Source organism: Pecten maximus, chromosome 18, assembly GCF_902652985.1.
Source record: "Pecten maximus chromosome 18, xPecMax1.1, whole genome shotgun sequence".
Classification (NCBI taxonomy): domain Eukaryota; kingdom Metazoa; phylum Mollusca; class Bivalvia; order Pectinida; family Pectinidae; genus Pecten; species Pecten maximus.
Window position 1 is genome coordinate 8,348,423 of NC_047032.1, and position 16,241 is coordinate 8,364,663.

Genomic DNA, 16,241 nt, shown 5'->3' on the forward strand with positions numbered 1-16,241 from the left:
GCATTCCGATCATGATGACATGATAGATGTAAGCTTTGAGTTTTCAGAAAACGAAAGTCCCAGGGGCCGCGTAAAAAATGCTTGCTTTCTAAGTTACACAGATGTGAAACTGCCTGAAGGTTTTTTTGTCGATATGAAAACATGCAAAAACGTTGGATTATAATGTTGTATGGTTTATCATCGAAGATATAAATCAAAGAAACATCAAACTGGTGCCATCCTGACAGAAGCCTCAAGCTTTGTGACCGTTGCTTTTTATCTCCTTTTCCCACGCGGTCACAGCTAGAAACTGTCCTTAACCCGCATTGAATTCAAACCAAAATATAAAACGATACATAATCTAAACAAAAACTAACTTTGACAGCACAGCATTGGTGTTTATCCTACAAAAATAATCATGCTTGCGGAGTTTAGATCTTTTTTCCTTAAAATTGCGGCGTGCAACCTACAGGTCATGTCAAAGAAGGGTTACCAAAGTAGCAAATGAAGCAAATTTCAACCATATGTGTGTGTAAATTTGGTGGAGAAAAAACATACAAAACATTGGTAAGAAAAGAATCCTTATCTTACTCTTCAAAGAAAGAAATAGAATAAGAAGTAAAAATGTTGTTAGTATCATTCTAGAAATTGTACATGCCAATCTAGACGATTTATTTCGAGTATTTTGAGAGTAAGACTCGAACACTTGATAAACTTTTGGTCAAAAATGGCTTCCACCATCTTGTGTGAAAACAAATTCTGAAATATATGTCCACAATGCAGTTGTTTAAATGTCAAAAAGCATCTATGAAAAGTATGCAATACACTACATAAAAACCATGAGATCTGACTCATCTTGCACTCGACGCGCCTATTTGTTTTGCACTTGATAAATTAAGATTTCTCTTCAATCAGTTTTAATTTCAGAAAGTTAATATCAATTCCAATGAGATGATGTGAACAACCGTAGGTGAGGAATGACGATATTATAGTTTGTGATGATAAATGAGTTGATGATTTCCCCGCTTTGGCAAGGAACATTTGTTTTGATCAAATGTTCTCGTACACAAAATGCATTATGCATGTGAAGACTGACCATTAAACAGCTCCTCTGCCGACAACGGAATACTCCTGAGTGTAACATAATTACTTTGTTTGCCATGTTTCGGCTTAAGTTTCAGATATCTCTTGAATCATGTCGTCTACATTCCATTCTCCTGCATACCAGTAAAATAGTCTACAATATACAACCTGCCTTTAGAACCTTAATCAATCATTTGTTCTGAAGAAGTATAATGTGTTTGGCTTATTTATCCACTCCAATGTTCCTCTAATAAACAAATTCACAACCACTACCTAGACACTTATATCCAAGTGGTCAAGGTGTCCTGACACTTTATCACTAGCCTCTAGGTTGCGAGTTCAAAACCCAAGTGGGGTAGTCGCCTCGTACTTGCCGAAGGTCGGTGTTCCCCCCTTCCCCCCTCCCCTGGTAATCAGGCTTTCCTCCACCTCCAAAACCTGGCACGTCCTTAAATGACATAGGACGTTAAACAAAAACCAAATAATACTGTATACTGAACTCATGCTATTTCAAAAGTATATCTCTCTAAACCCCAACCCCTGGCCATAGATTCCGAAACATTTTAAGGGCTTCGCGGTGCAGTATATAATCTGATTTCATTCAAACCCAGGATAGAATATGAACTATGTACCTAATGCAATGTATTTCCAATGGGAATATCAAGTCAAAGACGCCCTACACTAATAAATCTGGGTCTTGGTGAGGTAAGGGAACTGTTGTTTTTAGCTCTTTTTACTTACACAACCCAATACACGCCACACGTCTCTTCTGGCACCTCAGGGCCTCAAACACCCAATACACACCTATTAACATAAACATGGAACTTTAACTGTTAATATGACTCTAAACATGATATATTCATCAAACAGGCTAAATATATAGAATATGAATATCTCAGTATTAACTAATAATTTGAATTATAGAGTTTATGGATGATTTATATCAATAACAACTAATTTGGGGAGCTAGATAATGACAACAAGATATATATTAATTACCTTTAATATTACAGATAATATAAAAAAAATGCGTGGTCTATTTTTCCATAAAAACTACGTACAGCAGGGCTGTCTGCTAGGTCCGCTCTCAACCAACTAAGCAGTGGGAGTAGTTCCTTTAAATCCTTAACAAATACTTTACACAGATAAAATTATAATTTTTCGATTGTGTTGAAGTACAATATCAAGCTAAGTATACTTAAATGTACGGTATGACGAAGGTATATTAAATAGGTCACATTCTCACAGAAAAATGAACTTTTTTTTCAAAAACTATTGACAAAAGGTTATACTCATTAATTCACTATCTCAATGGATGATTTGTTTATGTTTGGTTCCTTAGTTACGTAATTAGTTTATTTGACAATTGGCTCTCATATAATGGTAGTAAAATATATAGCTGAAGACAGGAACTTTGAAGCGAAGAGATGGTCACCTGTCAGAAAAGGGACATGTTATGCGTATGTAAAGGGACGTTTAACAATAAAGTGAGGTAACGGAAAACATGGTAACTTTCGACTCCTTAGAGGAAATTTGATGTTTTGTTTAACGTCCTTTGAACAACTATCGACATTTAAGGACGGCCTCCTTTACGTTGCGAGAAGCATACGTATGGTGAATATGGGCGTGTTTTAGGAGGCTGAAGAATGTTCGGGTTTGTCTTCTTTTGATAGCGCGGGATTGACTTTATAGTGTTACCTCACTGAAGCATATTTCCGGAGACACATTATACTACGGAATAAATCTTGAATTAACCTTACAAGTATGTAAAGCGAGTACAGAAACAATGACTTGCATTGTACGTTGATTATTGTGTGTATCCCTCATTTATTCTAAATTGTATTTTGATATACTTTTAAAGATTTACATCCATCATAAGCAGCAGATGCCATCACTAGGCGACTTGGTGCAAGGCAAGGAATATATGTGATAATCATTTGTAACATTTTATATATACAATGTAGATTGGTTTTGCCTGCAAACGCTTCATACCATACTGATGACATGCCAGGGCAGCGATCAAAATAGAAACATATTCTACAAGTCTGCTCCTTTGTATTCTTTAAGTCGTTCCAATTTTAGAACGAGATAGATTAAAATTTCATATTACTCTCTCGTTGTATCGATTGTGTATGGTTGTGATCGATCGGGTTTTATCTCAGAAAATGTGCAATAAGATAATTGTACTCTGGGAGTCATGAGCATACGGCACAGCAATTGATTTTTACACGCCATGTAAATATCATTATACACCTCAACCCCATGGGAGTCAGTTGTTGGAAAGGTGATAGGGATTGCCCGCTTTCTTAAGAATATAGATGGTAAAACAAGGTATAATGAAATATCGAAATATCTTTCAAATCAATTTAATAAAAAAAAAATAACAAATGAAAAATAAGTATTATTATAGGAAATTAGCAGGAAAAGAGAAAAGCAAACAATAACAAATTTAAATAATTTTAAACTTAATTTAAATATTTTCTCTTTTCTTTTTGACTCGTTGAACATATTCATTTATTGCCGTGTTACGGTAAGGGAGGGAATTTAAATATAACAAATTTAGCATTTCGATGAGGTCAATGTATGGTTATATCAACCTTATAAGTGATATTGACTGACGTCAGATGTCATTTCCTTGATTTTGTGGAAAATCCAGAATGAGACGAGATGGGCGTAACAAAAATTAACATCGGTATTACCTCAACAATTGATTTCAGAAATTAATTTCAAATTAATGAATTAACAGTTCAAATAAAATATAAGACAATAATTGAATCGGTAATCAAACTTGTGTATTGAATACACACATGAAGTTCATACTTGTACACGGAAGCTATTGGCCAAGTCCATATTCACTTGTAATTTCTACAGAAATAATGTTGTAGTATAAAGATTTGAGTTAATTTTCAGATTACATGTTATTTAATATATATTTACGTAGATTAATGCCCAGATTTCATTTATTACAATTTCCTCTTATGACACATCTGTGTGAAAACACTACATTTTTTTAGTATAACTGTCCTTATTTGTTAGGCACATCAGATAAATACCAGGAGCGTCATCAGCCAAAGCGTTTATTTCTGACCTCAAGGGTTGGCAGCTGTTGTACTAGACACGCGTTTTGTTAACATTCTTAACATTCTTAACGTCGTCTGCAAACTTCGATATCCAGCTCGGCGAAACGTTTGTTGCAAGCGACCAGAGACATTGTACGCTAGACTGGCTTGTTTGGTTTGGTTTCTTTTTGTTTAACGTCCTATTTACAGCCATGGTCATTTAAGACGTGCCAGGTTTTGGAGGTGGAGGAAAGCCGAAATACCCGGAGAAAAATCACCGGCCTACGGCCAGTATCTGATAACTGCCCCACGTAGGTTTCGAACTCGCAACCCAGAGGTGGACGGCTAGTGATAAAGTGTCGGGACACCGTCACCACTCGGCCACCGCGGCCCCTATGCTGGCAGTGTAAAATTTATAGTGTAATACATTAACTAACCTTTTATGTCACGTACATTAGCTAAAACATTATGTATATTTCTGACTTCAAGCACAGTCTTAAGAGTTTGAGTGACTATTCGGCCGCTTTGTCTTTGCCATATGCGAGTCCGTATCTATTATCATCCAAGGCAATGTAATTGGTCGTTGTACCAGCCATATTGTGAGGATTGCATATGGATATAAATAGTCTGTCTACTTTGATTGGTTCGCTAGCATTTATGTACAGTGATTGGTTACATGAATTCCTAGAGGTTCCAGTGGGGGCAAGCAAAATGTAATTGTTAAAATCAAAGAGATCCGAATGATTAACCAATGGGCTAAAGGCCAGGGTCGGGAAATTGTGAAATGAAATTAAGCAGTTTCCATAGATATAGAAATTTCAATGTCAAGAACATCATACAGGTGCTGGTGTGTATTGATACTAAGTTTTTATATGGATCTTATCAAAAGATGCAGCTCGTATTCAAGTTTTTAAAGTATGTTCGCATGTCCTATAGAAAATAGATTCTGACAAATAAGCAACATTTGACAAGCTGCAAGTACTAGTCCGAGATGTTTCTACGTGTCCAAGCATCTCAATTGATGCCAATTAGAGAATTGGTCAATACTATGACCTAGTTCACACAATGGTAATTTTCACCACAGTATTAAAGCTATGAAACCACCTGTAATTGGTGCAAACTAAAATAGGAACTGATGTAAGCTTATACTTGTTGGACGTGCTACCTTTTTATAAACTTCAAAAATAAAATACTAGGCTACCCAAAATACAGACACTGACACAGATGCCGCTAGTACAACAATTAACTCACTGTTTCCCGAAACTAGTGAGATAATAAAATGACAATAGAATGATAATATATCTGTTAAAGGCTATCTAGTTTTGACTAATATGTTAACAGCGTGTGTAAAATATGACCAAGTCTACGTCTCATTCTATCAACGACCATGTCGATGTCTAACAACCTATAGCTAGATAATAATACTTCCTACCTTGTACAGCCAAAAACACAGTCAATCGCTGTACTTGCGCACTTTGTATTAAAACCTTATTGTGCCTAACAATTAACAAACACTGTCTTGACAGTTTCGTATCAACAGTGTGTGGATCAGAAGGCCAAGTATCGATGAATATTAAATATTGTCTGCTATAGGCAAATTGACATTCAATGAGTCTAAAATTGTTACATGTGTGGTTATTGACTCGAGTTATTTTTGTATTTTTGTCCGATTGCACACATGTACCCATGATGGAGTGTGGGCCGTTTTCGTTTATCAGGAACAAACGGTTGTACCGCTTACGCCGGAGTTTTTTTATTATGAAATAATAATAAAGGCCTTCATGATTCTATGCCCCCATCCGGCGAGCGTTGACGAAGCGTTACCAAGCGACATTTGCATCCTCAGCCTCTGATGATGTAGAAGCGCAGTGATTGGACGACCAATTAAATTCCCGCCCCTGCACTCTCGTGAATTGTATAACTACGCGACCATGGGCAGTAATATTTCAGTTCTTTTTCGCAACTTCCTGACATTTCAACAGTAATAATCATGCTAATTGTAAATTGAAGAACAGAAGTAGATATTAAGGATACACCAAATGCGACCAGCGAGCGTCATTACACTGGTAAAACTGGAACTATATGCAACTGGGAAGGTATACAATCAGGATAGCTGTGATTGGCTGGATCAGCCTCAGTCCCCCAAAACTGTTCTCATTAACGACTAAAACGGCAGCGGACCTGAAAGGTCCCTGACGCTAAAAGGAGTGCTTGACACTGTTTTGCTATTACATGCAGGGTTGTGCTAATGTTTGGTAATGGTCGGAAATCGATAAAATCAGAGAGCTATACGTATGAGAGAAACTCCACAGAACCACCTGACAGCTACTATTGGACGTAAAATAATATACATTAAAATAAATTCTCTTCGCCAGCTTCAATATACCCATGTCTCAAGCTTTATCATAACTGTTTGATAGCATCGTCTACCATATTCGCAATCGGGAACCGTCGGTACTTTCCGTGAATGAGATATGGAAAGTGCCGACGGTTCCAGATTGCTATCTCCTTGTTTCTGCTATATCAGGTCAGCAAAACGTCCGTGTCAATGTGATGTCCCAAGACATGAAAGGGGCATTCCTTCGTTCGAACGCCAGATGTGTGTTGTACAGTAATGTCTATGATCTATGAATAAAAGAAAAATACTTTCATGTTTATAATGTACTGTGATGGAAGAAAATCCACAAAACTCTGTCGCTCTACATGTACATCCGCACCGGGATATTCAGCCACGCCTCCTACGCTTCATTATATATCACCTGACACCACAGACAACCGTACACATATCACAGCATAGCGAGTGATGTAGGTGTACCGTTTTTGCTGTAATGATAAACCCAAATTATAGCCCACTTTGCCTCAAGTGATTTCATTGCGTTGAGGGATTTCCTTAAGATAAGGGATTTCATTGCGTTAAGGGATTTCATTGCTTTGAGGGATTTCTTTGCGTTAAGGGATTATGTTAAAACAAGAGATCCCAGAGGGATCTTGGCGCCCACCATTGAATGATCTTCATAGGTTCCATGTCAGATTGATCTTTTCTCTACTTTTCCCTTCATTTTACTAATCTGTGCAAATTGAGACATCCCTCCAGTACTTTTCAAACAAGGGAATCCTAGCTATATAAGAAATTTGAGATTTAACGATAATGGCTGTTTGTTTGCAAGGTTGTTTTCAGGACAGACTGGTCCAAAAATGCAATACAAGGGACCAAGGGGAACCTACTTATGAAATTTGAGAAAGATCCATTCAGTACTTTGAGAAATAGAGATAACAAACTTCAATTGTCAAAATCCAAGATGGAGGTCTGTTGGCCATATTGTTTTCCAATTGATCTCAAAATGCAATAAGCATAACGAGGCACCAAGGGGAACCTCCATATGAAATTTGAGAAAGATCCCTTCATTACTTTCTCAGAATTAGCGATAACAAACTTCAATTGTCAAAATCCAAGATGGCTGCCTGTCGGCCATGTTATTTTCAGATTGGCCTCAAAATGCAATATGCATAACGAGGCACCAAGGGAAACTTACATATGAGATTTCAGAAAGATCCCTTAAATACTTTCTTAGAAATAGTGATAACAAACTTCAATTGTCAAAATCCAAGATGGCTGCCTGTCGGCCATGTTGTTTTCAGATTGGTCTCAAAACGCAATATGCATAACTAAGCACCAAGGGAAACTTACATATGAAATTTCAGAAAGATCCATTCAGTACTTTCTCAGAAATAGTGTTAACAAACTTCAATTATCAAAATCCAAGATGGCGGTCTGTCGGCCATATTGTTTTCCAATTGATCTCAAAATGCAATAAGCATAACGAGGCACCAAGGGGAACCTCCATATGAAATTTGAGAAAGATCCCTTAAAAACTTTCTCAGAAATAGCGATAACAAACTTCAATTGTCAAAATCAAAGATGGCTGCCTGTCGGCCATGTTGTTTTCTGATTGGTCTCAAAACGCAATATGCATAACTAGGCACCAAGGGAAACTTACATATGAAATTTCAGAAAGATCCATTCAGTACTTTCTAAGAAATAGTGATAACAAACTTAAATTGTCAAAATCCAAGATGGCTGCCTGTCAGCCATGTTGTTTTCTGATTGGTCTCAAAACGCAATATGCATAACTAGGCACCAAGTGAAACTTACATATGAAATTTGAGAAAGATCCCTTAAATACTTTCTCAGAAATAGTGATAACAAACTTCAATTGTCAAAATCCAAGATGGCTGCCTGTCGGCCATGTTTTTTCGAATTGGTCTCAAAACGCAATATGCATAACTAGGCACCAAGGGAAACTTACATATGAAATTTCAGAAAGATCCATTCAGTACTTTCTCAGAAATAGCGATAACAAACTTCAATTGTCAAAATCCAAGATGGCTGCCTGTCGGCCATGTTGTTTTCAGATTGGTCTCAAAACGCAATATGCATAACTAGGCACCAAGGGGAACCTACATATGAAATTTGAGAAAGATCCCTTCATTACTTTCTCAGAAATAGCGATAACAAACTTCAATTGTCAAAATCCAAGATGGCTGCCTGTCGGCCATGTTGTTATCTGATTGGTCTCAAAACGCAATATGCATAACTAGGCACCAAGGGGAACCGTCATATGAAATTTGAGAAAGATCCCTTCAGTACTTTCTCAGAAATAGCGATAACAAACTTCAATTGTCAAAATCCAAGATGGCTGCCTGTCGGCCATGTTGTTATCCGATTGGTCTCAAAACGCAATATGCATAACTAGGCACCAAGGGGAACCTTCATATGAAATTTGAGAAAGATCCCTTTAGTGCTTTCTGAGAAATAGCGATAACAAGAATTGTTTACGGACGGACGGACGGACCACGGACCACGGACGCAGGGCGATTTGAATAGCCCACCATCTGATGATGGTGGGCTAATAAGGGATTTCTTTGCGTTAAGGGATTATATTAAAATAGGCGGTTCATTATGTTAAGGGATTATGTTAAGTTAAAGGATTTCATTGCGTTAAGGGGATTTCATGCGTTAAGGGATTATGTTAAGTTAACGGATTTCATGGCGTTAAAGGGATTTCATTGCGTTAAGGGGTTTATGGGATTTCATTGCGTTGAGGGATGTCCTTAAGTTAAAGAACTATGATGAAGCATGCAGGGCCTGCTGGAGTAAATGTCCCGCTGGTGTTAGAGACAGAACTAAATTAAGTGCATACAGAAGATGTTAAGGGATACAAAATGTAAAACAAATGCATTCATATCATCAGTTTGAACATTTTTGAAGTAATGACTAAATGGTCCACACATTCATCTATGGTATGGCGAGAAATATATCAGAACAGGTCCTAGTTAATGAGTATAGTGTGCTCTGATGTAAACCATATAGAAAACATGAGATGTACGTGTGAATTGCTGAAGTGGCAGAAATGCATTCTTTGGTCCATAGTGTACTAAGGAAGATAACTGCTATATCTATTGCGTGAGCATACAGTATGACGGGGACCACACATTAAGCATGCCGGGGACCAGCCATCCAGTATGTCGGGACAACACATCCTTTATGACGGAAACAACACATCGAGTATTCTGGGGACAAAACACCCAGTATGAGGGGAAACACACATTCAGCATCACAAGGACAGACATTCAGTATGTCGGGAACCACATATCCAGTATGCGGAGGACCAGCCATTCAGTATGCCGAGGACCACACATTCAGTATGCCGGGGACCACACATCCCGTATGCCGGGGACCACACATTCAGTATACCGGGGACCAAACATCCCGTATGCCGGGAACCACACATCCAGTATGCATGGGACCACACATCCCGTATGCCGGGGACCACACATTCAGTATACCGGGGACCAAACATCCCGTATGCCGGGAACCACACATCCAGTATGCATGGGACCACACATCCCGTATGCCGGAGACCACACATCCCGTATGCCGGGGACCACACATCCAGTATGCATGGGACCACACATCCCGTATGCCGGAGACCACACAGTCAGTATGCCGGGGACCACACATCCCGTATGCCGGGGACCACACATTCAGTATGCCGAGGACCAAACATCCAGTTGCTGGGGACTGGATATCCAGTATGTCGGGAACCAAACATGTAGTATGTCGGGAACCAAACATCTAGTATGTCGGGAACCACACATGTAGTATGTCGGGAACCACACATCTAGTATGTCGGGAACCACACATGTTGTATGTCGGGAACCACACATCGAGTATGTCAGAAACCACACATCGAGTACATTTATGTCAGAATCCACGCATCGAGTATGTCGGGAACCACACATCGAGTATGTCGGGAACCACACATGTAGTATGTCGGGACCACACATGTAGTATGTCGGAAACCATACATCAAGTATGTTGGGAACCACACATGTAGTATGTCGGGAGTCACACATGTAGTATGTCGGGAACCATACATCTGATATGTCGGGAACCACACATCTGATATGTCGGGAACCACACATCTGAAATGTCGGGAACCACATATCGAGTATGTCGGGAGTCACACATGTAGTATGTCGGGAAACACACATCAAGTATGTTGGGAACCACACATGTAGTATGTCGGGAGTCACACATGTAGTATGTCGGGACAACACATCTGATATGTCGGGAACCACACATGTAGTATGTCGGGAACCACACATGCAGTATGTCGGGAACCACACATGTAATATGTCGGGAACCACACATGTAGTATGTCGGGAACCACACATGTAATATGTCGGGAACCACACATGCAGTATGTCGGGAACCACACATGTAATATGTCGGGAACCACACATGCAGTATGTCGGGAACCACACATGTAGTATGTCGGGAACCACACATGCAGTATGTCGGGAACCACACATGTAGTATGTCGGGAACCACACATGCAGTATGTCGGGAACCACACATGTAGTATGTCGGGAACCACACATGCAGTATGTCGGGAACCACACATGTAATATGTCGGGAACAACACATGTAGTATGTCCGGACCACACATCTGATATGTCCGGAACCATACATCGAGTATGTCAGAAACCACACATCGAGTACATTTATGTCAGAATCCACGCATCGAGTATGTCGGGAGTCACACATGTAGTATATCGGGACCACACATCTGATATGTCGGGAACCACACATGTAATATGTCGGGAACAACACATGTAGTATGTCGGGAACCACACATGCAGTATGTCGGGAACCACACATGTAATATGTCGGGAACAACACATGTAGTATGTCGGGAACCACACATGCAGTATGTCGGGAACCACACATCTAGTATGTCGGGAACCACACATGTTGTATGTCGGGACCACACATCTGATATGTCGGGAACCACACATGTAATATGTCGGGAACAACACATGTAGTATGTCGGGAACCACACATGTAGTATGTCGGGAACCACACATGTAATATGTCGGGAACCACACATGTAGTATGTCGGGACCACACATCTAGTATGTCGGGAACCACACATCAAGTATATTGGGAACCACATATCGAGTATGTCGGGAACCACACATCGAGTATATCGGGAATCACACATCTAGTATGTCGGGAACCACACATGTTGTATGTCGGGAACAACACATGTAGTATGTCGGGAACCACATATGTAGTATGTCGGGAACCACACATGTAGTATGTCGGGAACAACACATGTAGTATGTCGGGAACCACACATGTAGTATGTCGGAAACCACACATCTAGTATGTCGGGAACCACAATTCGAGTATGTCGGGAACCACACATGTAGTATGTCGTGAACAACACATGTAGTATGTCGGGAACCACAAATGTTGTATGTCGGGAACCACACATCGAGTATGTCAGAAACCACACATCGAGTACATTTATGTCAGAATCCACGCATCGAGTATGTCGGGAACCACACATCGAGTATATCGGGAACCACACATCTGATATGTCGGGAACCACACATGTAGTATGTCGGGAACCACACCTGTAGTATGTCGGGACCACACATCTGATATGTCGGGAACCACACATGTAGTATGTCGGGAACAACACATGTAGTATGTCGGGAACCACACATGTAGTATGTCGGGAACCACACATGTAGTATGTCGGGAACCACACATCTAGTATGTCGGGAACCACACATGTAGTATGTCGGGAACCACACATCTAGTATGTCGGGAACCACACATCTAGTATGTCGGGACCACACATTTAGTATGTCGGGAACCACACATGTAGTATGTCGGGAACCACACATGTAGTATGTCGGGAACCACATATGTAGTATGTCGGGAACCACACATGTAGTATGTCGGGAACCACACATGTAGTATGTCGGGAACCACACATGTAGTATGTCGGGAACCACACATGTAGTATGTCGGGAACCACACATCTGATATGTCGGAACCACACATCTGAAATGTCGGGAACCACATATCGAGTATGTCGGGAGTCACACATGTAGTATGTCGGGAACCACACATCAAGTATGTTGGGAACCACACATGTAGTATGTCGGGAGTCACACATGTAGTATGTCGGGAACCACACATCGAGTATGTCGGGAAACACACATGAAATATGTCGGGAACCACACATCTGATATGTCGGGAACCACATATCGAGTATGTCGGGAACCACACATCGAGTATATCGGGAACCACACATCGAGTATGTCGGGAACCACACATCGAGTATGTCGGGACCACACATGTAGTATGTCGGGAACCACACATCAAGTATGTTGGGAACCACACATCGAGTATGTCGGGAGTCACACATGTAGTATGTCGGGAACCACACATCTAGTATGTCGGGAACCACACATGTAGTATGTCGGGAACCACACATCGAGTATGTCGGGAACCACACATGTAGTATGTCGGGAACCACACATCTAGTATGTCGGGAACCACACATGTAGTATGTCGGGAACCACACATGTAATATGTCGGAAACCACACATCTAGTATGTCGGGAACCACACATGTAGTATGTCGGGACCACACATCTAGTATGTCGGGAACCACACATGTAGTATGTCGGGAACCACACATCGAGTATGTCGGGAACCACACATGTAGTATGTCGGGAACAACACATGTAGTATGTCGGGACCACACATGTAGTATGTCGGGAACCACACATGTAGTATGTCGGGACCACACATGTAGTATGTCGGGAACCACACATGTAGTATGTCGGGAACCACACATCTGAAATGTCGGGAACCACACATCAAGTATTTCGGGGATCAAAATAACCAAGAGGCCCATGGGCCTTAACGGTTACCTGAGACTTTAACATATACAATGTAAATATCTTCGATGTTTTACAATGTATCTCTAAACAGTTCATCAATAAATACATGTTGTAGTATATATAGTTTCGCCCTAATAATTAAAAAAAATGCGATCATTTCCATTAAAATGTGATTTCCCTGCATAAACTATATTAAAATTTTAGCACCTCTTCAGGGAGAAACATGAATTCTATGGACCATGAAATTGACAATTTTGATAAATCACCTTAAGAACTTTCCATCCATGAAGAGTTTTTGACCAAAAACATGGGATTTACATCAAGGAAATGATCTACGATACGTTATCGATCTGACGGTCACATTCATATGCTGTGCCTTTGATTTCTCTTCACTTCCGTTCTTTAACTGGTCATTTGATTTCTGTGACCTTGAACTGTATTGGTAAAAGTCAACTATTTGCATAACTTTTGCAGCAAGACTTCATGCTGTAGATTTGCAAATTATCAAGTGTATATATTACATAGTAATGCTAAAAATTTTGAATTGCAATTTATGGATATTTTTGAATTTTGGCAGGGAAACATTCTTCAAAGGGCCATATCTGCATCATTGTCATTATTTGACCTTAATATATTGCACAAACCTTCATAAGAGCAGGTTCTTTAAAATGTGAGCCAAATAAATAGTTTTGAATTTTTCGATTTATCCATCATTTGACCTCTGTGGCCTTGATTGAAGGTCAAGGTCAAAGGTAAATAAAACATTTGTAGCTACCTGAACATGCTATCGATGTGCCAAACATCAAGCCTTCGTGTGTATAGATAAAAGAGCCGAAACGTTTTATCTGCAATTTAGGATGATTTTTGGTGGGAAAAAATGACTCGATTTGAGGTTTTTATTTTTGACCTACTTTTGACCCCCTTTACATGGCCTTGATCTTGACATTCTCTAATAACCAGTCAATGAGAAAAGTAAGCCCTGACCAAATACTAACCAATTTCCGGTGATTGAAGGTCAAGGTCAAAGGTAAATAAAACGTTTGATCTGCAATTTAGGATGATTTTTGGCGGGAAAAAATGACTCGATTTGAGGTTTTTATTTTTGACCTACTTTTGACCCCCTTTACATGGCCTTGATCTTGACATTCTCTAATAACCTGTCATTGAGAAAAGTAAGCCCTGACCAAATACTAACCAATTTCCGGTGAAAATGAAACAAATTATTCTAAAATATGCGAGTTTCCTTCATAAACTATAGTAAAATTTACCCCGGGCCTTCCCAGGGGGAATGTGACACCCAGGGGCCATGAAATTTACATTTTTGATAAAGCAGCTTAAGAACCTTGCATCCAAGAGAGCCAAGAAAGGTTTCTGCAAAATTTCATCAAAAATGGTTCAGGAATTTTTGATTAGGAAGTCGAAAATGTGAAATGTTAACTAACGACGGACGACGCACGACGACGGACGAAGACGGATCGGAAAAGGTCACTAAACTTTCTCAAGACTTCGGAAGTTCCTATGCGCCACTAATACTGACACCGGATCAAGTAAGATTATACCTCAGCCAACGCTTGTAAGTAGAATATTTAAGGATTAACATAAATTATTTTTTTCTGTTATACAGTCATAACAGAAAAAACTGGAGTGTACTCTAAATAAACCGCGAAGCGGTTTATGAAGAGAGTACACTCCATTTTTTTAAGTTATGACTGTATAACAGAAAAAATAATTTATGTTAATTCTTATAATTTAATTTCGTCTTATACACACCAAGATATTTCACTTTCTTTGGCGAACTCTTTTCTGTGATAAATTATTACGCAACGTCATCAGCCAATCAAAAATGACGTTACATTTCGCAACGTCAAAAATTTTGTTATGGAGGTATAACAAAATTATTTCAGCCAATGAAAATGCGTGTTTCATACAAAATTAAATTATTCGGAAAATGAAGAAGAAAACGACGTTTAGGGTCTCTTGTAAATTAAAAACTAAATAACTGTTGATAGATAAACATAAACATGTCTTATAGTTTTTTTTCCAGCAACAAGACGATGCAAACTTAAATGCTCTATTTACCAACACCACTCTCGAATTCTCAAATAAGAAACGAAAACTTGCATTTCGTACAATACAAGAATTAAGTTAAGTCAAAGCAGACAATTTCACCAATATTTTATTTACTGTTTGCTATGCTGTGTGAACAATAAATGAAAAACTTCCATACCATGGAGTTCATTTGTTATGTAAATTGCTTGGTTTGAAAGTACACAAATGTGACGGCGAAGGTTCGTTTCAGAGGCTATTCATTAATGAGTAAATCATCATTTAGATTACCTAATCTTGAAAATATCCCGTATACCATATTTGTGCTGGCAAACCAAACTAAACTCGTTCCATACCTAATACCGATTCTTATATCTATGAACGTAGATTTGACAACTATGCATCTTAATTTGGGTTTAGAATTCATATGCATTTCAAAATATGTCGAAATTGGTCCCAAAATGTGTTTGAAGGTAAAAACTCTTTCGCAACATTGTCTGCGATTGTTCCTGATGTAAGAAGGCCAAATATCAAAATTCGCTTGAATATTTCCAACTCTGTTGTCATGCTTCACTCCAGGGCGGTAGTGATTAATGTTGTTCCTGCTTTTAAATAAGAGGCCCACGGGCCTTAGCGGTCCAATGAGTTCCGATATGCAAACTGATAGATGATGGTTTCCCTTTAAAACTGAACATCTAACATGCCTCACCCCTTGACCTTGAACCTCAGTTCAAAATCTATTCATTAGACCTACAACAATGGCAAGTCAGCAAGGGCTTCGTCCTGTAGATACATATCCCATGAT